The sequence below is a fragment of the Pinus tabuliformis genome, chromosome 5_1 (assembly GCF_031772625.1).
Source record: "Pinus tabuliformis cultivar Carrire ecotype Pingquan chromosome 5_1, CPIR1, whole genome shotgun sequence".
In the NCBI taxonomy this organism is placed as follows: Eukaryota; Viridiplantae; Streptophyta; class Pinopsida; order Pinales; family Pinaceae; genus Pinus; species Pinus tabuliformis.
In genome coordinates, this window is record NC_142305.1 from 873,268,480 (window position 1) to 873,293,933 (window position 25,454).

At 40.1% G+C, this 25,454-nt stretch overlaps 1 pseudogene; it reads right to left on the minus strand.

Annotated features, from left to right (window-relative positions):
• Positions 1-899: 899 nt before the first annotated feature.
• LOC149167601 (benzaldehyde dehydrogenase, mitochondrial-like) overlaps positions 900-25,454 on the minus strand; it is a 55,273-nt pseudogene continuing 30,718 nt past the window's right edge.

Genomic DNA, 25,454 nt, shown 5'->3' on the forward strand with positions numbered 1-25,454 from the left:
ATGAGTAGGCAAGCACATACAGAAAGGACACTTAGCATCATGGGATTGGATTTTATTCTATATATTTGCATTTCATTGAAGAATTCTATCATAGTGGAAGAGTTGTCATGCTTTTGAATTCTGATGCTAGGTATGATTGAATGCACTCTAATAGAGAATAAAAAAAGTGCACATATACTTTTGAAATACACAAACATAAAAAATATGATTAATAAATTTAAAAAAATAAATTTAAAAACTTCTTAAAATATAAATACAACTAGTAAAATTCTAAAATTAATTATATATTAGTTAAATAAAAAAATTAAAAAAAATTAAAACAATAAAAACATGTAAATTTATAAATTTATTTAAAATCAGAAATAAATTTAAAATGGTAATAATTATATACCACCCAATAATATAATATAACAGAAAAAGTGGTAGAAAACTCTTATAACTGAGATTCTTCAAGTGGTGTAATGAGGCATTTGACTTGTAAATACTTTTCAAGGTCATTAGGTCCATATTCTTTCCCAATTCCACTAGGACAATCAGCACTTCCTACAAGGTAACAATTAAGCCATACCACTCTAGCATGCAAAGATCTAATAAGTCTATTAGCCACATCTATGTTTTTAGTAACAATTCCAACTCCCAAACAATAAATTGTTTTATTTCCTCTTTCTATTGCTTCATCTATATTCCTCTATTACACAAATCAAAAACTTTATTAATTTCAAAATTACAAATTATTTTGTTATATATTATGCTATATATTAATTATTTTTAAAAAATTAATAAAAATAAAAATGTTATAAACTTTTATATAAATTCATAATTGCTTATACAAATTAATAAAATCAAGAGTAAAAATTGTAAATTATTTTATTATATATCATAATAAAAATTCTATAGTCTTACTTGAATTTCAAAATGGACATCATTGGTCCAAAGATTTCATGTTGTGCAATCTTCCTATCATCCTGTAATATATTTTAAAATAATAAAAATCTCCAAAGCATATTCATAATATAAAATATATTTATAATATAATTTTTTATATAAGTATTATTGATTGAATATAAATTAAATTCAAATCACCTGAACATCAGAGAATATTGTGGTATCAATATAAAATCCTGGACCACCTAAACAGCTACCTCCAGTCACTAAATTAGCTCCTTCGTCTTTTCCATGTTGAATATATTTCAGCACTTTTTCCAATTGCAACTTGTCGATCTGAAAATAAAAAGTAAAACTACCACGTATATAAAAATTCAATCGTGTAATATCATCTTTCGAAAGCATAAAATACACCTTCCAAAGTTATCACAATCAGAAAAATTCTTAAACCATCTAGAGCCATTTATATAAGTGGTTTTTTATAAAATTATTGTAATTTATCTGGTTTTTAATTAGTTTTTTTGGAATTTTTTCTAATAGATTTGTCTGGTGACACTAAAAAATATTCCTTAAAATTTTAAAAAAAATAACATTCTACTAATTATATATTTTTTTAAAAATATTATTATAATAAAAACCAAATTAATAATAATTTATTGTAAAACTAAAATAGAATATAAACTAGTTCTTTTAACTTATAATTGAGTGAATGTCAAATTTATTAAGAAAAATATTTTAAAGTGGGAGCAAGTTAGACTTTTTTAAATTACTCAACATATCTCTTGAGTCAATTTTAGTGGATGGCATTCTCAAGTAGCTGAGAAAGGTGAAAGCACAAGACATTGGATTTGAAATTTGAATTCACTTAGACAAACTCACACCACTGTATTTGACTGCAAGTTTTTACACATTTTCATAGAACTGCTAATTTTATCTGAGACAGTGCAATTTATGAGAAAGGTGCATGCATTGTTTACCTGAGGGCCTTGATGGGCCCCTCTCTTAAAAGGGTCTCCGACCACTTGCTTCTTTGCTATTTCCATTTCTTTCTTTACAAATTCATTATAAATGCTTTCTTGAACAAACACCCTTGACCCTGCTAAGTATATTGTTTCTTTCTTTACAAATTCATTATAAATGCTTTCTTGAACAAACACCCTTGACTCTGCTAAGAATATTGTTTGTATAGTCACCATGTTGGTAACTACTGCTAGATGGGCAATATCCACAGCTTCATCAATATCAACATCCTCCATAACAATGAGAGGGGATTTTGCACCCAATTCTAATGTCATAGGGTTCAAGTTTCTCTTTGCAGCAGCCTCCATAATAAGTCGCCCAACTTGAGTTGACCCTGTAAATGATATCTGAGTACAATCCAACACAGAGTTACAAACCCTTCATACTCTTTCACCATATTCAAATCAATGAACCAATGATCCCTAAATGAAGAAAAGATATCATTTGCCATTAATGTATTAGCTTACCTTATCAATATCCATGTGGTTGCTCATGGTAGCACCAACAGTTTCACCAAAGCCAAAGAGCACATTAAGTGCCCCAAGGGTATTCCTGCTTGCAATTACAAATTATGGAGAGACCACCTCCGATTAAACAGTTATTGGATTGGATCTGCAATATCTTGACCCTATTAAAATGATAATATAAATACCTCGCTGGCTAATTGTGCACAATAAAGTGCAGTTAAGGGAGTCTTCTCTGCAGATTTGACAACCACTGTACATCCGCAGGCCAATGCAAGATTGACCTTAGCGAAAAACATCATCAATGGAAAGTTCCACAGTATAATCTGACGAGCAAATCCGATGGGCTCATGCAAAGTATGGGTCTAATAAGGTCCATTCATCTTCAACGTTAGTCCATGGATCTTGTGAGCTGATCCTGCACATATTGGACCTTATCATCTTCAACGTTAGTCCATGGATCTTGTGAGCTGATCATGCACATATTCATAGATACAAAATTAACAATATCTTTAAAAGGAAAATGCATCATTTGGCTTTGAACATGATCCAAATCTAGATGTGTGAACGCCAATTTCCATTACATTATTTAATTTATTACCATTACATTATTCAAACTTAGATTATAAAACTTCAAAATACTAAGAAGAGAAGAGAAGAGGAGAGGAGAGGAGAGGAGAGGAGGGTTGTCCAACTATATTGCTTGGAAGGAAAGTATCAAGTTGGTCTTGCAGGTCAACAAGATTTGGGATTTTGCCGAGAAAGAGATCAGGAAGCCAACCAACCCTAAGGAGATGGAAATATGGGATTATTTGGATGCGAGGGCGAGATTGATCATCCTAGATAGTGTGAAAGATGCCCTAATATCTCATTTGTCCAGGAAGAACAATGCACATGAGATGTGGATGGCTCTTCAGAATTTGTTCCAGAATAAGAACAAGAACCGGGTACTGGTATTGGAGGATAAGTTGAAGTTCGCCAAGATGATAAAAGGTGAAAGTGTGACCTCGCATCTAACGAGATTGTCTAAGGTCGAAGATAAGATTCCTGCCATCGATGTGACTATCTTAGATGGAGATATTGTAATGATTGCCTTGAAAGGGTTCACCGAGGAATGGAAACCCTTCATCAAAGGAAACATTGCTAGGGATAAGCTGGCAGACTGGGATAGGCTGTGGGATGACTTCATTTAGTAAGAGTTGCGAGACGAGAATCTTCATCCAAAGAAGAAGTCTTTCGATGATGGCATGGCACTTGCAGAACGAATAAAGGGTAAGAAAAAGAAGGACTTAAGTAAAGTCAAGTGTTTCAACTATGGCAAGATGGGTCATTATTCATCAAGATGTCCAATGAAGAAGAAGGGAGCTAATGAGAAAATGAAAGGAAAGTAGGTCGTTGGTGTTGCCACTTTAGCTGAGATAGATGATATCTCTAGGAGATTAGAAGAGGAGGACTTTGCTATGATTTCTCATTTCTCACATGGTACTATCAATGAGGATGGATGGTACATGGGTATTGGTGCGATGAAGCATATGACAGAGTCATAAGAGGTTTTTGAGACTCTAGCTGAATGGGACTCGAAGTTGCACATGGTGTTGGGTGACAAGAGTCAGTTGGAGATCTGAGAATCAAGTGTTGTACCATTCAGGATAGAGATAGGACGTGTGATGCGGGTCTAGGATGTATTGTTTGTACTAGGACTCAGATATAGCATGATTTCTGTCTCGATGATCGAGAGGAAGGGGTTTGAGGTCTTGTTCCAGGATGAGAAAGCAAGACTCAAGCATAGAGGCTCTAAGTGTGATGGTATTGTACTTGGAGTTAGATAGCATGGTCTCTACAGGTTGATGGGCAAGCCTATGGATCATGGAAAGAAGTAGGTGGAATAGGTGTAGGTTCCAGAGAAACAGGATCAGGTGAAGGCGCAGATGTAGGCTTCAATGGAGTAGGTACAGGTTCCCGAGAAGAAGGTACGCCTTCTCGAGAAGGTCCAGGTTCGAGAGACTCAGAGGGAGTCTAGTTCGAGAGGGAGCTTGCAGATTCAGAGGGAGACTCTGCATTCCAATAAGAGTGCATGGTCAGTGGGGAGAAAAGGTTCTACTACAATTTCCAACAAGGAATCATGGAGAGAGTGGAAGATGTTACAGCATAAGAAGAAGATGCATGGTGCTTCCAATAGTGACAACAACATTTCCAAGAAGGGCATAGTTCACCATACAGGGGTTGCTATGATTGTGAGCGCCAAGAGCTGGGCAAGTGTTGCGAGTAGTGATAACGAAGATAAAGTACTTCCTAGTCTTGGAAGTACCTCCCTTGATAAGAGGGAGTGTTGATTTGTGTAGCTTGGGAGGTACTCCAAGCCCTACGGTTCAGGGATCGGAGGGAAAAGCACCACAAAGGTAACTTATGGGCTTGGAACCCAAGGATAGGGTTTTGCACCCAATCATGTTTGGGAAATTCAGGAAGCACATTTCTACATGTGATAACATGAGAGGACAGAGGGTGAAAAGGAGAATCCAACACTTCAAGAATGGTCAAATTCTAAGTTGTAGAAGTAGAGAAATGCATTTTTGAAGTTAAAAAGTAATTATTTGTTTTCAACTCATGTAGGCTCGAAATAAATTAGTCCATAGATGTGTCTCTTCATCTATTCATTGGAGCCCCTCTTTTGGCTCTAAATAGAGGGTGATGTGATGTGTTGAGAACATCCATTTGTGCAACATCCTCCCAATTATCCGGATTTAAATAGGAATGCAAAAAACTAAAGATATAACCATAAATATAGAGATGAAGTAGAAATAATACTTCATTTCATTAATGTAAAACACTGAAATATGCTTACAAAAAGAAATGGAAATAAAACAGCTTGGGTGATGGTAGCTTATCTCTGAGAAGAGATGTGGCGGCTACATGCCCCTGAACTATTTTACAATGAGGCTTGAAGGCCTATTTATTGTTGAGAAACAATGGAAAACCCTAAACATCCAAAAACCTAACCCTAGGAGATGAAACACCAAACTGTGGGCCCTGTTTGGGTAAATTGGTACATCAACTTCGCAGGGTCGTAACTTTGGCATATGACTTTGTTTGACACGCACAATACCTCATTAGAAAGATCTATCCAAGGACTACAACTTTGGAAAAAGAAACATCGGTCCATGGACCGATGTTGCTCCCATTTTTCCCAAAAAACGTCATTTCGGACCGCAAAACGACTCCGGAAGTTCAGGACCTGAAAAACTGCTAAAAATAGTAAATTATGCTACAAATAAGGAAACCAAAAAACTAAAAGAGACAGTTGTGGGGGTCCAAGTGGGATAGGTGGGTGGCCACCAACATCCACCTGGATCATTCCTCCCCACTTAGGAAGCAATGGTCCCCATTGCGTTGAGTTCCTCAATGAGATGAGGAAACTTCTGTTGAACTTGGTCCCTGGTGAGATGTTCTGCAACCTCTGATGTGTCCAATAATGATGGGAAGCATGGTCGAGGGTAGTCCACATTGAACACTCGGTGCAAGCGAAGGAATGGAGGAATATTGTGCTCCAAAGCATTGTTCCCCATAGCCTTGGTAATGGTGTAAGGACCATGTCAAAGTAGTCTAAGCTTCTGATGGGCTCTTGTAAGGTGTTCTTTTTGCAGATACAACCAGATTTTGTCACCCACTTGAAACTTATGCTGTAGCTGATGTTGATCATGTCGCTAATGGATTGGCGATAGATAGGCTCATTGGGTAGAGGTGCTCCGGAAGTCAGATCGGCCGAATGCTTGACCTGACAGTGCAATGGTACCCCTGAGGGTGAGGAGAAGATGTCCATGTCTTCTTTCATGACCATATCCATCTGTTGTTGCTTCTGCGTGAAGGAACCCTTCAAAGGGGTCATGGATGTGGTGATTGTATTCCCCTTACTTTGGCAGTGAACCAGACAGAAAATGAATTTCCTAGTCTCAGAGGTGATCTTGTTGCATTTCGTAGCAGAGATCATAAAGATGACGATAGGTTGGGATACCTCTAGTATCATGTATAATGAATTACAAAAAGAAATAATAATAGAGTGAGGCCTTGACTCATACACAACATGTCACCTCCACAAGTATGGTTGGCCTAATAATACATCACAAACATCCAGAGGTGCAATATCACACAATACCTTGTCTATGAAGGGTTTGATGTTGTAGGGAAGGTGACACTGCTGGCAAACTTGGAGATCCCATCCTTGGTGAAGCTACCCGATACTGTACGGATGTGGGTGTGGTGTAGTTGGTAGGTCCAACCCCTTTATTACCTCTACTAAAATGAGGTTCTTTTGGCTCCCACTGTCAACAATGAATTGCAGTGGCAAACCTTTCACCCACATCTATGAGTGGAAAAGGCGTTGCCCCTCCTCTAGATCTTCGGGCTCATTCTTTTGGATCTTGGTGGTGGCAACAGTGGCGCTGTGCTCTGCATCAATGATCTGCTTCCCTTTGTCATTCTTCTTATCAGGTTCTGACTCAGGGTTGGAACATGCATCTAATTCTAAAGCCTTCAACTTGGCCACCAACGACTGCTTGGTCCGACACTCACTTGTGTTGTCAATGGGGATCTTATGGAACTCACACCACTTTCTTATGTTCTTCTTTGACTTCGTGGCATTGTTATTTTCCTACAGCTTTGATGATTTGTCTTGGGTCACACCATCTTGGCTTTGTCCTTGGTGTTGCGGTTTGAGGAAGCCTTTCCCTATTTAAATTTCTTCTCGATTTTGGCAGCATATCGGTACACCATGCCAAGTGAGGAGATGTCCAGGAGCTCCATCTCATCCTGGATGTACTTGTGTAGGCAGCAGCAGTACTTGAGTACCAAATTCATCTCAGAATCCTTGATACCCAACTTTGTGCGAAGGGTATGAAAAATATTTTTGAACTCCGCCACATCTTGGTCCCTTCCCTGCCACAGAGTGGTCCACTTTATGTATTTATCCTCATTTCTTTTGATAGGGTAGTACTACTCCTTAATGGCAACCCAGAATGAATTCCAAGTGGGAGTGGCTAAAAATAGTGAGTTTGTACTTTCATCCTTTAGCTCGTAGTAGGTTTCCCACCAGTCCTTGATGTGGGGGGCTTCTTTGAGAAGAGCGAAAGTAATCTTTTCCTAGCTGGAAAAATCGTGAACGGAAAAATACCCTTCTAGCAGATTTAACAATTTATCTACGACATCTGCATCTATTTGACCCTCGAATATGGGGACTTCAAGGTTAACTTGTACCTTAAATGGTGTGGTGCTTACAGAGTGGTTGTTGGAAGTAGATGCATTGCCCATGGGTAGCCGTTGAAGGATCTGGGCAAAGTTGTCCATCATCGCATTCCTCTGCCACTCAAGGGCTTCTTCAAGCAACACTTTGGTAGGATCTCCTGCCCGCTCGTCTTTCTTTTCAATCGCCATGGGAGGCTATCAGGGTTTGCGAGGATGGTCTTACAAAGGTTCGACTAGTTCAAGCCCTAACTCCTTATATCCCAACCTCGTTGGGGACATGCAAAGAAACACAGAGAAAGAGAAAACCACTCTGATACCACTGATCTAGATTTATACAAGAACGCAACAAACTACATATATAACCATAAATAAAGAGATGTAGCAAAAATAATACTTCATTTCATTAATGTAAAATATTGAAATATGCTTACAAATAGTAATGGAAATAAACCAGCTAGGGTGATGGTAGCTTATCTTTGAGAAGAGATGTAGGGGCTACATGCCTCTGAAATATGTTACAATGAGGTTCGAAGGCCTATTTATTGTTGAGAAACAATGGAAAACCCTAAGCATCCAAAAACCTAACCCTTGGAGATGAAATGCCAAACTGTGGGCCCTGTTTGGGTAAATTGGTACATCAACTTCCCGGGGTCGTAACTTTGGCATATGATCTTTGTTTGACATGCACAATACCTCGTTAGAAATATCTATCTGAGGACTAAAACTCTGGGGAGAGAAACATTGGTCCATGGACCCATTCTCCTCCCAATTTTGCAAAAAACGTCGTTTAGGACCTCAAAACAGCTCCAGAAGTTCAAGCCCTTAAAAACTACTAAACATAGTAAATTGTGCTACAAATAAGGAAACTGAAAATATGAAAGGGGCAGTTGTGGGGGTCCAAGTTGGATAGGTTGGTGGCCACTAACATCCACCTAGATCATTCCTCCCCCCTTAGGAAGCAATGGTCCTCATTGCGTTGAGTTCCTCCATGAGAAGAAGAAGCTTCTACTAAACTTTGTCCATGGTGAGCTGTTTTGCAACCTCTGATGTATCCAGTAATGGTGGCAAGCATGGTTGAGGTAACTCCACATTGAACACTTGGTGCAAGTGAAGGAATGGAGGAATGATGTGCTCCAAAGCATTGTTTCCCACAACCTTGGTAATGGAGTAAGGACCATGTCGGAGTGGTCTAAGCTTTTGATGGACTCTTGTAAGGTGTTTTTTCTATAGATGCAACCATACTTTGTCACCCACTTGAAACTTATGTGGTAGCTGATGTTGATCATGTCACTAATTTACTTGGAATTTTCCATAATGTAGTGGTGATAGATCGGCCTGTTGGGTAGAGGTGCTTCGAAAGTCAAATCAGATGACTCCTTAACCTCACAGTGCAATGGTACCCCTGTGGGTGAGGAGAAGATGTCCCTATCTTCTTTCATGACCGTATCCATCTGCTACTGCTGCTACATGGAGGAACCCTTTGCAAGGGTCATGGATGTATTGATGGTCTTCCCCTTACTTTCGGAGTGAACCAGATAATAAATGAATTTCCTAATCTGGGAGATGATCTTGCTGCATTTCTTAGCAGAGATCAAAGAGGTGGTGGTAGGTGGGGATACCTCTGGTATCTTGTATAATGAATTACACAAAGAAATAATAATAGAACGAGGCCTTGACTCATACATAGCATGTCACGTCCACAAGTATTGTTGGCCTAATAATACATCACAAACATCCAGAGGTGCAATATCACCCAATACCTCATCTGTGAAGGGTTTGATGATGTAGGGAAGGCAACACTATTGGCAAACTCGGAGATCTCATCCTTGGTGAAGCCACCTGATACTGTACAGTTGCAGGTGTGTTGTAGTTGGTACGCCCAACCGCTTGACGACATCTACTAAAATGAGGTTCTTTTGGCTCCCACTGTCAACAATGAATTGCAGCGGTGAACCCTTCACCCACATTTGTGAGTGGAAAAGACGCTCTCTCTCCTCTGGATCTTCTGGCTCATTCTTCTGGATATTAGTGGTGGTAAAAGTGGCACTGGGTTGCGCATCAATGATCTGCTTCCCTTTTTCATTCCTTTTATCAGGTTCTAACTTAGGTTCGGAACATGCATCTGATTCTAAAGTCTTCAACTTCGCCACTAATTACTGCTTGATCCGACACTCACTTGTGTTGTGAGTGGGGCTCTTATGGAACTCACACCACTTTCCTGTGTCCTTCTTTGACTTCGCGGTGTTTTTATTTTCTTGCGGCTTTGATGAGTTGTCTTGGGTCACACTGTCTTGGCTTTGTCCTTGGTGTTGTGGTTTGGGGAAGCCTTTCCCTTGCTTTGGATTCGCAGATCCAAAGTCTCGCTTCTTTTGTTTAAACTTCTACTCGATTTTAATAGTGCATCAGTAAGTCGTGCCAAGCAAGGAGATGTCCAGGAACTCCATCTCGTCCCGGATGTACCTATGTAGGTAGTCGTGATATTTGAGTACAAAATGCAACTCATAATCCTTGATACCCAACTTTGTGTGAACGGTATAAAAAATATTTGTGAACTCCAGCACATCTTGGTCCCTTTCGTGGCGCAGCGTGGTCTACTTTATGTATTTATCCTCATAGCTTTTGACAGGGCAGTACTGCTCCTTAATAGCATCCCGGAATGAATTTGAAGTGGAAGTGGCTGAAAGCAGTGAGTTCGTACTTTCATCCTTCTGCTCGGAGTAGGTTTCCCACCAGTCCTTGACTTGGTGAGCTTCTTTGAGAAGAGCGAAAGTAGTCTTTTCCTAGCTCGAAAAATCATGAACGGAAAAATACACTTCTAGCAGATTTAACCATTTATCTATGACATATGCATCTATCTGACCCTCGAATATGGGGATTTCAAAGATAACTTGTACCTTAAAGGGCGTGTCACTTCTAGAGTAGCTATTGGAAGTAGATGCGTTTCCCATGGGTAGCCGATGAAGGATCTGGGCAAAGTTGTCCATATTCGCATTCCTCTGCTACTCAAGGGCTTCTTCGAGCAATATTTTGATAGGATCTATTGCCCCCTCCTATTTCTTTTCATCTGGCATGGGAGGTCATCGAGTTTTGCGACGCTGGTCTTGCAGAGGTTCGACCAGTTCAAGCCCTAACTCCTTATATCCCGATCTCATTGGGGACATGCAAAGAAAGACAGAGAAAGCGCAGACCGCTCTGATACCACTGATCGGGATTTAAATAGGAATGCAACAAACTATAGATATAACCATAAGTACAGAGATGCAACAGAAATAATACTTCATTTCATTAATGTAAAATACTGAAATATGCTTACAAACAGAAATGGAAATAAACCAGCTAGGGCGATGGTAGCTTATCTCTGAGAAGATATGTGGCAAATACATGCCTTTGAATTGTGTTACAATGAGGCTTTAAGGCCTATTTATTGTTGAGAAACAATGGAAAACCCTAAACATCCAAAAACCTAACCCTAGGAGATGAAACGCCAAATTGTGGGCCCCGTTTGGGTAAATTGGTACATCAACTTCTCGAGGTCGTAACTTTGGCATACAATCTTTATTTGACACGCACAATACCTTGTTAGAAATATCTATCCGAGGACTGATGTTGCTTCCAAGTTTCCAAAAAAACGTCGTTTCGGGCCTCCAAATGGCTCCGGACGTTCAGGACCTGAAAAACTACTAAAAATAGTAAATTGTGCTACAAATAAGGAAACTAAAAAATTGAAAGGGACAGTTTTGGGGGTCCAATTGGGATAGGTGGGTGGCCTCCAACATCCACCTGGATCATTCTTCCCCCCTTAAGAAGCAATGGTCCCCATTGCGTTGAGTTCCTCCATGAGATGAGGAAACTTCTGCTCAACTTGGTCCCTGATGAGTTGTTCTACAACCTCTGATGTGTCCAGTAATGATGGGAAGCATGGCCGAGGGAAGTCCACATTGAACACTCAGTGCAAGTGAAGGAATGGGGGAATGCTATGCTCCAAAGCATTGTTTCTCACAGCCTTGGTAATGGTGTAAGGACCATGTCGGAGTGGTCTGAGCTTCTTATGGGCTCTTGTAAGGTGTTCTTTCTGTAGATGCAACCAAACTTTGTCGCCCACTTGAAAGTTATGTGGTGGCTAATGTTGATCATCTAGTTGCTTGTACTTGGAATTTTCCAGAATGGAGCGACGATAAATCACCCCATTGGGTAGAGGTGCTCCAAAAGTCAGATCGGATGAATCCTTGACCTGAGAGTGTAACAATGCCCTTGTGGGTGAGGAGAAGATGTTCCTGTCTTCTTCCATGACCATATCCATCTACTACTGCTGCTGTGTGGAGGAACCCCTCATAGGGGTCATGGATGTGTTGATGGTCTTCCCCTTACTTTGGGAGTGAAATAGACAGTAAATGAATTTCCTAGTCTAGGAGATGATCTTGTTGCATTTCTCAGCAAAGATCAAAGAGGTGGCAGTAGTTGGGGCTACCTCTGGTATCCTGTATAATGAATTATGCAAAGAAATAATAACAAAGTGATGCCTTGACTCACACATAGCATGTCGCATCCACAAGCATGGTTGGCCTAATAATACATCATAGACATCCAGGGGTGAAACATCACACAATACCTCATCTGTGAAGGGTTTGATGCTGTAGGGAAGGCGGCACTGCTGGCGAACTCAGAGATCTCGTGCTTGGTGAAGCCACCTGATATTGTACAGTTGTGGGTGTGGTGTAGTCGGTAGGCCCAACCGCTTCACGACCTCTGCTGAAATTAGGTTCTTTTTGCTCCCACTGTAGACAATGAATTGAAACAGTGAACCCTTCACCCACATCTGTGAGCGGAAAAGACATTCTCCCTCCTTTGGATCTTCGAGCTCATTCTTCTAGATCTTGGCAGTGGCAATAGTGGCACTGGGCTCCACATTAATGATCTTCTTCCCTTTTTCATTCCTCTTTTTGGGTTCTGACTCAGGGTCGTGTTGAGGGCCCTGAAATCGGGTCAACAACAAGGGGGATACCCACCCAGTCGGGAACCTGGTTGGCGGCTCCGTGCCCGTTTGGTGTAGCGGGTCCGACTGGGGATAACGGGACCAGCTTCCCGTTCTAAGGGGGTGTGTGTGTGTAGAGTTTGGTGATGTGTGTGTGTGTAAGATTTGATAATAAAAATATAGAATTATTTCTAAGCTAATCTAGTTCTAAACTTCTGAGACTAAACTCTATACTACTTTAATCTATCAAGAACAACACATCTAATCTATGCTAACCCGGGATAGAACTTTTTCCATTATGCGATCTAGAAAGATTTCACACAATAACTGGTAATGAAGATTATTCAGCTATCATGAGAATATAAATCAATTTAGATGAACCATCCTGCATAAAAAGTTAAACAAAACGGTTGTGAACAGCATATCGCATAATCAGTTATTCACGTATTAAGCATAAATCAATGACTCCACCGTACAGAAGTGCCAAATGGTAGTCTACTCATTCATACGTTAACATATAAACAACATCAGCTGTATATTACTCTAAGAATGCAAGCAGAAACTCGTCAAGAGATAAAAGTACCATTTATGACTGACTTTATACTCACATACCTGAAGCAATAATGATCTATTTCTACTTAATTCTAATGCCTACTAAGAGTACAGAAGTGCAACATCAGTAGCAGGTATTAAAATGCAAACATAAATAAATCTTGATCCGTCCATTCATCAAAAACCCCCTCCGAGGGTGCAGAAGTGCATGTTCTGAGGACAAGTTTTTTGACAAATTTCCGGACCCTTCTCCAATGCAACGAGAAGGGTTAAATACTACTAACCGGCTAATTTTAATTACACAAATTTAAGGAACGGCTTCAAATGACCGCCCTTCTACTAAAACAAATTTATTTCTAAAAACTGAATCTAATTTCTAACCATTTCTGTATCTGCTCCTTAGTGCTGTAAGCGATGCGTTGTTCGCCGTGACAGAGTTGGTTGCTTGTCCTTTCCTTTTGTTCAAGCTTGAAAATTAGAAATAACAAGAGCTGGCACCTCTTTCTGGCAAACTAAAGGATATTTTTGAAAGTTTTCTTCTAGAGGAGTGTCTTCACGGCGTGTATACTTAGTACAACTCAGATTTGTTTCAAACTGATTGTGTTGTTGCTATTTCGGTTTCCGGCCGTGCGAATGACTCAATGAGCTGGGGATTTTGTTGCCTGAATGATTTTCTCAATTGAAACTTGTTTCCATTCTTTGTTCCAGGCTTTTCTGAGACGTCTTTCCCCTTAAGCGTTTTTCTTTTTGCTTTACCCAATTTGGGATTCAGGATCTTTCATAAACGCTTTGTTTTTGTGCGCCTTTGACTCTGAGTCCTAGATAGCCTATTTCCATCAGCATTTGTTGAGTAATACTCTGGGATCCGCGGTCCTGCTGTATGCGGTATCCATCTGTGACGTCATCTCCTCTCTGTTCTTCTAGTTCTGGCGCTTTTCCTTAGATGTTTCCTGCATATAGATTTATATCAGTTGCTGACTTATAGTTCACGTAAATGAAAAGAGACAGAAGAAAAGATTGACATGAAAGCAATTAAGTTCTAATGAATGCATAATCATGTCACCCATTATGACTTGACTCTTCGAAAAACGCAACATAATCATCTTTGGATACATAGGCGTACAATCATTAATTTCCCGTAAGGTGCGCGCCTAACTTTAGGCTCCCAGATCATGCCGAGGAATGCCTGCGATGATTGGCTTCTGCGATTTGCATCGCAGCATCGAAGATTGCGAGGTAAATAGGTGGCATCGTAGCGATTGATAGTCTCATTTGTCGCACACCATAGATCGCAGGTCGTAATATCACAAGGTCGCGGTTTTGCATGGTCGCAGATCGCATATCGCAATATCGCAAGGTCGCAAGGTTTTTTGCTTTGTCACTTTGTGCTGCTTATGCGACATTGCAATGTGCGACGTCGCATATCGGCCGTCGGCTGCTCTTTAGGTTCTCCTCTTTTGAGCGCCTTTGATGCACGCGATGCGATGAGTTCTCGCGTCGCTCTTCCTTGGTGTGTTTGTGCGCTTTGGGAAAGCGCTCCTTTTTCCTTCGCGACGCGATATAGCTCTTAGGGAGTTGATACAAAAGATTTTTTCAAACAAAAATATTTTTTGGATTTTTTTGGTTAAGGGTCCCCCTTTGCTCGATGTTATTACTAATATCAAACAAAGAGGGGGGTTGTTGGTGACCACAACAATGGCGATTCACTGTGAAGAACCAGTTATCTCTGCATTTCTATTGACCGTTCACTTTCGAAACAGCAAAAATTTTTATATGTCTAGATTTTTTTATGGACAGATAGACTAGATTGCCTCTCACCTTGTCGACGATATTTTGTTTCAACCCTTTTTATATCTCAATTTCTTGCTTCCTCAGGTTTCTTCTTGCATTTGCATCAGACATTACTTGGTTTTGATAAAAGATAAAATAAGGTCTTCTCTGCGTACTGTCTTAAAAGTATGCTCATTTGTCGTAGGTAGAGCCTTTGCTGCCCGCAAGCGTCCATAGCCTCGACAGGGTTACCATGTTATCCAGCAATGTTCCTTTCTCCTGCTTGAGGTTACTCGCAACATTTCAGAGAAAAATCATTTTTAACACACTTTTCCTTTTTTAATTCTCTAAAGAACAATGTCTTGGTTTGGTGGCCAAATTATGACACAGTCATTCACTTGATTTACACTTGTGCTGAACAAGCCGGCTCGTGATGAGACCTCTTATCTTTTGATTGCAACAATCTTAAGTCGTTGCCCTGTTTTGATAGACAGTATTGGCAAAGTCAGCAAGTTATAATATCTGTGATCATGATAAGTCGGTTCGTGATGAGACCTCTTATTCTTTGAGATATAGTGTTTTGCTTGGATTGTTTCTCTGGATGCTGTAGTTTCCTTTTAGCAGGGAGGAAGTCATTGTTTTTCCTTAAGAAAGCTCTGGACGACAATAATAGAGTTTTTGAAAACAACAGCTTTGCAGAGAATGCTTATTTTATTATTGATGATACCCTTCATGGTGGTGATACAAAACAATTCTTTTACCAGAGGTTGCCTTTGTCAAAGTTTTTTAGAGGTCGAAACGAGTATCGTAATCAAAGTGAAGTTAACTCTATTTGTCAATAATAAAATTCAGCTTTTCAAAAAAAAATTGTTATTTGTACAAGCGAAATCAAAATCTGATAGAGAATTGGCATGCTCTTTCATGAATCCTTTTTAAATGATCATCTACAACGGGTTTTATTCATAAAAGAGAAAAACAAAACAAAATAAAAACTAAAAACTAAATCTATCCTACAAAAATTAGAAGATTTCTCTTCTATGGAAAATATAATTAAAGAATCAGTCCATTCACAGGTAAAGAATCTCTCCTTCCTGCCAGATCCTGCAACACGAATGTAGATGGGCCTACGACTTCCACAATCTGAAAAGGGCCAAGCCGCAGCTTCTGAAATTTCGTATGTTTGCCCTTTTCTTCATGAGCCTTATCCCATTTCAAAACTAAATCACCTATCTGAAAGTTTTTTCTGGTTATGATGGCTGAGTCAAAAGAAGATTTTATTAGCGCTTGGTGATGAGCATGGGTTTTCCTAGCTTTTTCTCTTTGTTCTTCTAGTTTGGTTATTTCCATTTGTCTTAATTGTAAAGAGGAAGTAGATACTTCATCGATATATTGCACTAAAGACAAAGAGGGAATGACTAGGTGAGTTGGAAGAACCACTTCTCTCCCATAAACTAAATTAAAGGAAGTGTCGATTGAAGCTTTCTTTGTGATTCTATCAGCCCATAAAGCACTTACCAGCGCTTTGCGCCAATTCCTTTGGTTTTGGTCGACTGTTCTTTTGATAATTCTGATTAGGTTCTTGTTTGTTGATTCAGCCAATCCATTACCTTGCGGATAGTAGTTGGCAAAATATTTCAGTTTGAAACCTCTTTTAAGCGCAAACTCAATCATAGTATTTCCAGAAAAATATGAAGCGTTATCAAACATTATTGCTGTTGGCAATCCAAACCTAGTGATGATAAATTGATCTATGAATTCAATAATATTTTCAGAATGAACTGTCTTGAGAGGAACTGCTTCTACCCATTTGGTAAAATAATCAGTTGCCTTAAGGATATACTTATGCTGCTTAGAAGAGTGAGGAACGATCTCATCTATTATGTCCAAGCCCCATTGACTGAATGGTTGGTCGATGATGACTAGTTGTAGCGGCATGGCAGGTTTCCTTTGTTTTCCTGCAGCAGTCTGGCAGACTTGGCATCTCCTCACGTGATTGTATGAGTCTTTGAATAGCATGGGCCAATAATATCCTGCACGCAAGATTTTATGTGCAGTCGCATCTCCGGCATAGTGTCCGCCCGCTGGTCCATCATGGAGTTCCTGCAAAACCTTTTCGGCTTCAGTTTTCTCAAGACACCTAAGAAGCACAGAATCGTAATTCCTTTTAAACAAGACATCATTTACGAGCTGGTATTGTTTAGCTTTTAATCTCAGAGCTCTTTTCTTGGTATGATCCAGACGTGATGGAGCATACCCGTTCTTAAGAAAATAAATGGTGTCAGCATATGATGATTCTACATCGTTTAGGCTTACCTCGTACGTTTGTACCTCTTCAGATGAGTTCTCCGGGATTTGCGATGCTCCGGCTAACATCTTGCAGAAGCCTTGACCTCTTACGATGTTTGCTGGTTTGATCTCAAGATCATATTCTTGTAAAGCGGTAATCCAATTAGCTCTCTTTTCACCCACGTCTTTCTGCACTAAAAGGTTTGTTACCGCCAAAAACGGTACTACGACTTTAGTGTGGGCTTTAAGCAAGAAAGGTATGAAATATTTGATCGCTTTGAAAACAGCGTATGCTTGTTTCTCTACGTCTGAGTAATTAATTTCAGCACCTTGTAAGTTTGAGCTGAAGAATGCGATTAGAGCTTCCGCTTTCTCTTGATTTGTTTGGGTCAAAATCGCGGCATAGGATTTCTCTGAGGCAAAAGTGTATAAGGTAAAAGATTCTGAAAATTTTGGGGTGGCCAAAGCTGGAGCATTGATGATAGCTTGTTTGATTAAGTTGAACGCTTCGTGCTCATCTAGACCCCATTTGAAATTTGAATTCTTTTTTATCATATTTTGTAAAGGAGAAATAATACGTGAAAAATCGGGGACAAATATTTTGACAAAATTGATCTTTCCAAGGAAGGATTGCATGGCCTTCTTGTTATGGGGTATGGATATTTCAGAAATTTCCTTGATTTTGTCGGGTTCTATGTGAATACCAGATTTCGACACTATGAATCCGAGCAATTTTCCTTCGCTTAACGCAAAGAAAGATTTCTTTGGGTTGAGCGAAATCCCATACCTCAAGCATCTTTGAAAGATTTGCTTCAAATCTTTAAGGTGGTTGTTTCGTTTTTTGGAGTACACTGTTATATCATCCAGGTAAATCACCACTGATTTATTGACTAACCCTTTAAACGCGATGTCCATGGCTCTCTGAAAGGTAGCTCCGGCATTGATCAGACCAAATGGCATCTTCCGATATGCATAAGTGCCCCATTTGGTTCGGAACGTAGTCTTTAACTGATCATCGGGATGCACCAGTACTTGATTGTATCCTGAAAATCCATCCAGGAATGACATTAATTCTGAGCCTGCTACTGCCTGTAATATTTGCTCCATAGGTGGGAGGGGAAAGTTATCTTTCTGACAGGCTTTGTTGAGATTTCGGAAATCGATACAGATTCTAATGTCTCTGTTTTTCTTCCTAACGGGCACCATATTGGATACCCATTTAGAATTCCTTACGGGGAAAATTATTCTGGCTCTCAACAACTTATTAAGCTCAGTTTTTATCTGATTTTCTAGGTTAGGGTGTATTTTTCTGAGCTTCTGCTAGACAGGTTTTTCATTGTCAATCATAGGGATAACATGTTGAATGATAGAAGTGTTGTATGTTTTTAGTTCATCGTAATTCCAGGCAAAAACGTTTTTGTATTGTCTCAGAAGACGGATATATGTTGATTTCTCTTCACGGGCTAGGCCGTGACCTAGGTTAACGTTTTGTGGCTTCTGATCGGTCCTTAGGTTTACTAATTCATAGTTCATGGTAGAACTGCAAAGTTTAGCATTAGCGGACCTTTTAAACCGACTTTTCAAATCATATAAATCTTCTAGCTTGACCACTGATTTCGGTATAGCATTGTCGGAGTCATTTTGCTGTATTTGATGATCGTGATGGTCTTCGTCGATTATCTGATTTGAGTAGGATCCTTCAGAAGTAAGGAAATTTACGATGTCAGGATCGTCGTTGAACACTCTCCAATTGGTGATATTGTCAGGGATGGATGGTCTAAAGATTAATTCTATTGAAAACCTATCAGGACTAAAATCTTCAGAAGGGATAAGTCTAGAGGTTACGTTGGCTAACAGGTCTGCGCTTGCGTTTTGAATTCTTGGAATTGACGAGATGTTGAATGCTACGAAATGTGCAGTGAGATCTTGAACTAATGATTGATAATGCTTTAAATGAATTGACAGGCAATGTATGGTGTTACGTACCTGTTTTACGACGATCTCTGAATCTCCAAAGACTTGAAGATACTTAACGTTCAATCCGATTGCTTTGTATAGGCCTTGAACCAAGGCTTCGTACTCCGCTGTGTTGTTCGTGCAATCGAACTCAAGTCTGCATGTGAGCATAGTCTTATTCCCATCTGGGTTAATCAGAATGCATCCTGCTCCTGCCCCCTCATTGGATTTTGATCCGTCAAAATATAATTTCCAAAATAAAGATGTATTTACAGAATTATCTAAAAAACTAAAACATTTTGAGTCATCAGTTTGGGAGAAATTTTCAACTTGGGATAAAACTGAATTCTCTAAGTATGGTGAAATATGAGCATTGAAATTACCTTGGAAAGAATCTATCGCGTAATTGCCTACAATGCTGCTATTGTACGTTATGGCCTCATTTTCTCCTTCCAGTTCTATCACTATGTATTTTTGGTGCAATTCTCGTTCAACCTTTATCTGATTTGGTTTACCATTGTATGGTAACCACATGTGCGACCAATCGGTTGAAAAATAACCGTGGAGTTTTTCCGACCAATCCCTGCTAAGAATCAAACCATAGAATTCAGGGATATCAGCTACTAGAATGTCGATAACCTGACACACTTTTCGGTTAGACGACAATCTTATGGTCACCTGATTGAGTTCACCAATCACTTCAACTTGGGATCGATCAAGTTGAACTATACGTACCGCAGATTTTTGAGGATGCACATTCAATTTGGCACATATTGACCTGGGTAAAATGTTCGTTGAAGCACCAGAATCGACCAAGCAATTGTGCACGTTTTTGTTGAAGATTTCATATGTGAGAAGAAAAGGAGGAGTATGAGATCTTGATCTTCCTCCAATCAAGGCAATGTCATTTGGATCAATTTTATTGATCGTGTTGGTTGGAGGCCTTCCCAGATTGTGGGAAGCTACAGCTGTAGGTAAAGATGTAGTAGGCACAACATGTAATTCTTTCATCATTATTTTCCGCTGGTGTTTCAATTTACTCAATTCATACAGAGTGATATTAGCCCTAGTCTTCTTCATGTCATCAATGATGTTATACTCCATTTCATCCGACACTATTAGTGTTCTTGATGGAGGTGTTTGATCAGATTGGACTGGGCTAATCTGGGTCGCTTTAGCAGTTGTCTTTTTTGTTGCGACCTTTTTTTTTGTTGCAGGGCTTGCACCCTTTTGTTTTTGGGTAGTTAGGGGAGGATCAAGTTGATTTCTGCTTCTCGTGTTAACAGGAAATGCTTCTTGATCCTCTTCTTGTGGGAGGATGAAGTCCCACATTCCTTGTAGTTCTACGACCTCTTCCTCGTCGGTCTGTCCTTCAATGGTATTCTCTTCTTCTTCGTCTTCTTCAGATTCAACGTTTGAGACAACACTAGGTGGTCTTACCTCCATGGGAGGGTTTCTTTTAAAAGTCCTAAAGGGCTTTTTCGAAGAAGTCTCTGCTACTTGTTTCTTAATATCAATCATCTCATTTGACATGGCTTTCAACACTTTTTGTAATCCTTCCAAATCGAAAGGATCTTTCATTTGCTTCTTCTTGGTGTCTTCTTTGAAAGAGATCTTCTTAGATTTGCGTTCTTCTATAGCGGATCTCTTTTCTAGGGCTACCACACGTTTTTCCACTGCTAACGCTTCTGTCAAGTTGTCAACTAAGGTGGTCTTGTTTGCCCTATCTATGAAGATAGCCAAGTTTGGAGGTAAAGCCGTGATGTACCATTCACATCTTACTTCCTCGCTGGGTTGTGAGGCAGCGGGGATTTTGTTGAGGATCTTATTAAACCTTAAGTTAAAATCTTTAATGGGTTCTCTAGCCTCAGCCTTAAGATTAGATAGGTCATTGATCAATGTCGCCGTGGATCTGTCATCACCAAACTTGGTGAGGAACTGGCTTTGAAAAATGTCCCAGCTTGTGATGGATCCGGAAGGTAACGAAAAGTACCATGACCTGGCTGTTCCTTGCATTGTATAAGGGAAAAGCCGGACAACAGCATCTTCGTTAGTGACTCCGTTGAGATTAACGGAAATCATGAAATTATTGATATGTTCCTCGGCTAGCATTCCTGCTTCTGGATTGAATTTAGGCAGCCATTTCTCAAGATGGGCCGGTATAGGGCTCAGGGGTGGAGGCATTAAAACCGCCCCAGGATTGTTCCATGGAGACTGAGCCATCGTTGAGCTGCTAGTTAATGGAAGTGCAGAAGACGATCTCTGATGCTGAGAAGATGAAGATATTAAGATCTTTGATGTTTGAAGAGGAAGGTTTGTAGCAGATGGGTGAGTGAGTTGGAATGAAAGAGTGGGTGGTTGACTTCGCGGTGAGGGAATTGATATGGACGAAGTGGATGAAGGAGTCTGACTGTCAGACTCTGGTGGTGTTTTCCTTGCTCTTTTCCTGCTGGGGAGAGGGAGTTCACTTGGTTGTATGCCAAATTTTTCACTCTTTGATCTGGTAAGGGGATGAGCATGGTTATACTACGAAGTCACGCTGCTTTTAGATTTATCAGACTTCTGGTTAAAAATAGAGAATCCCTGGAGTTTACGAATCAAAGTTCAAATATCAGGGGGATCAATGATAGATTGGTCTGATATGTTCGAATGTGTAGCAGTGGTAGATACTCGAGCAACTTCAAATTCCGGGTTTAACCGTGTTGGAGAAGTCAAAGGAGTTGATGAGGGTGTATTATTCTCAGAATGGTATTTTGATATTTCTTAATGTGCCATTCATAGTTCGTGCCCTCCTTCTAGCGCCAAATATGTTGAGGGCCCTAAAATCGGGTCAACAACAAGGGGGATACCCACCCGGTCGGGAACCTGGTTGGCGGCTCCATGCCCCTTTGGTGTAGCGGGTCCAACTGGGGATAACGGGACCAGCTTCCCGTTCTAAGGGGGTGTGTGTGTGTAGAGTTTGGTGATGTGTGTGTGTAAGATTTGATAATAAAAATATAGAATTATTTCTAAGCTAATCTAGTTCTAAACTTCTGAGACTAAACTCTATACTACTTTAATCTATCAAGAACAACACATCTAATCTACGCTAACCCGGGATAGAACTTTTTCCATTATGCGATCTAGAAAGATTTCACACAATAACTGGTAATGAAGATTATTCAGCTATCATGAGAATATAAATCAATTTAGATGAACCATCCTGCATAAAAATTTAAACAAAATGGTTGTGAACAGCATATCGCATAATCAGTTATTCACGTATTAAGCATAAATCAATGACTCCACCGTACAGAAGTGCCAAATGGCAGTCTACTCATTCATACGTTAACATATAAACAACATCAGCTGTATATTACTCTAAGAATGCAAGCAGAAACTCGTCAAGAGATAAAAGTACCATTTATGACTGACTTTATACTCACAGACCTGAAGCAATAATGATCTATTTCTACTTACTTCTAATGCCTATTAAGAGTAGAGAAGTGCAACATCAGTAGCAGGTATTAAAATGCAAACATAAATAAATCTTGATCCGTCCATTCATCAAAAACCCCCTCCGAGGGTGCAGAAGTGCATGTTCTGAGGACAAATTTTTTGACAAATTTTCGGACCCTTCTCCAATGCAACGAGAAGGGTTAAATACTACTAACCGGCTAATTTTAATTACACAAATTTAGGGAACGGCTTCAAATGACCGCCCTTTTACTAAAACAAATTTATTTCTAAAAACTGAATCTAATTTCTAACCATTTCTGTATCTGCTCCTTAGTGCTGTAAGCAATGCGCTGTTCGCCGTGACAGAGTCGGCTGCTTGTCCTTTCCTTTTGTTCAAGCTTGAGAATTAGAAATAACAAGAGCTGGCACCTCTTTCTGGCAAACTAGAAGATATTTTTGAAAGTGTTCTTCTGGAGGAGTGTCTTCACGGCGTGTATACTTAGTACAACTCAGATTTGTTTCAAACTAATTGTGTTGTTGCTATTTCGGTTTCCGGCCGTGCGAATGACTCAATGAGCTGGGGATTTTGTTGCCTGAATGATTTTCTCAATTGAAACTTGTTTCCATTCTTTGTTCCAGGCTTTTCTGAGACGTCTTTCCCCTTAAGCGTTTTTCTTTTTGCTTTACCCAATTTGGGATTCAGGATCTTTCATAAACGCTTTGCTTTTGTGCGCCTTTGACTCTGAGTCCTAGATAGCCTATTTCCATCAGCATTTGTTGAGTGATACTCTGGGATTCGCGGTCCTGCTGTATGCGGTATCCATCTGTGACATCATCTCCTCTCTGTTCTTCTAGTTCTGGTGCTTTTCCTTAGATGTTTCCTGCATATAGATTTATATCAGTTGCTGACTTATAGTTCACGTAAATGAAAAGAGACAAAAGAAAAGATTGACATGAAAGCAATTAAGTTCTAATGAATGCATAATCATGTCACCCATTATGACTTGACTCTTCGAAAAATGCAACATAATCATCTTTGGATACACAGGCGTACAATCATTAATTTCCCGTAAGGTGCGCGCCTAACTTTAGGCTCCCAGATCATGCCGAGGAATGCATGCGATGATTGGCTTCTGCGATTTGCATCGCAGCATCGAAGATTGCGAGGTAAATAGGTGGCATCGCAGTGATTGATAGTCTCATTTGTCGCACACCATAGATCGCAGGTCGCAATATCGCAAGGTCGCGGTTTTGCATGGTCGCAGATCACATATCGCAATATCGCAAGGTCGCAAGGTTTTTCGCTTTGTCACTTTGTGCTGCTTATGCGACATTGCAATGTGCGACGTCGCATATCGGCCGTCGGCTGCTCTTTAGGTTCTCCTCTTTTGAGCGCCTTTGATGCACGCGATGCGATGAGTTCTCGCGTCGCTCTTCCTTGGTGTGTTTGTGCGCTTTGGGAAAGCGCTCCTTTTTCCTTCGCGACGTGATATAGCTCTTAGGGAGTTGATACAAAAGATTTTTTCAAACAAAAATATTTTTTGGATTTTTTTGGTTAAGGGTCCCCCTTTGCTTGATGTTATTACTAATATCAAACAAAGAGGGGGGTTGTTGGTGACCACAACAGGTCGGAACATGCATCTGATTATGAAGCCTTCAACTCATCCACCAGTGACTGCTTGGTCTAACACTCACTTGTGTTGTGAGTGGGGCTCTTATGGAACTCACACCACTTTCCTGCGTGCTTCTTTGACTTCGTGGTGCTTTTATTTTCTTGCAGCTTCGATGAGTTGTCTTGGGTCACATTGTCTTGGCTTTCTCCTTAGTGTTGCGGTTTGGGGAAGCCTTTCCCTTGCTTTGCATTAGAGGATCCAAAGTCTCGCTTCTTGTGTTTAAACTTCTGCTCGATTTTGACATCGTATTGGTACGTCCTGCCGAGCGAGGAGATGTCCAGGAACTTCATCTTGTCCTTGATGTACTTGCGTAGGTCGTGGCGGTATTTGAGTACCAAATGCAGCTCAGAATCCTTGATACCCGACTTTGTGCGAAGGGTATCAAAAATATTTGTGAACTCCGGCACATCTTGGTCCCTTCCCTACCGCAACATGGTCCACTTTATGTATTTATCCTCATAGATTTTGACAGGGTAGTACTACTCCTTAACGACATCCTGGAATGAATTCCAAGTGGGAGCGGCTGAAAACAGTGAGTTCATACTTCCATCCTTTTGCTTGCAGTAGGTCTCCCACCAGTCCTTAACGTGGGGGGCTACTTTGAGAAGAGGGAGAGTAATCTTTTCCCAACCGGAAAAATCATGAACGGAAAAATACCCTTCTAGCAGATTTAACTATTTATCTATGACATCTGCATCTGTCTGACCCTTGAATATGGGGATTTCAAAGTTAACTTGTACCTTAAAGGGCGTGGTGCATCCAGAGTAGTTGTTGGAAGTAGATGTGTTTCCCATGGGTAGCCGATAAAGGATTTGGGCAAAGTTGTCAATCATCGTGTTCCTCTTCCGCTCGAGGGCTTCTTTGAGAAATATTTTGATAGGATCTCCTGTACCCTCGTCTTTCTTTTCATCTGCCATGGGAGGTCGTCGGGGTTTGCGAGGCTGACCTTGCAAAGTTTCGACCAATTCAAGCCTAACTCCTTATATCCTAACCTTGTTGGGGACATGCAAAGAAAGGCAGAGAAAGAGCAGACCACTCTGATACCACTGAACTGGATTTAAACAAGAACACAACAAACTACATATATAACCATAAATACAGAGATGCAGCAGAAATAATACTTCATTTCTTTAATGTAAAATACTGAAATTTGCTTACAAACAAAAATGGAAATAAAACAGCTAGGACGATGGTAGTTTATCT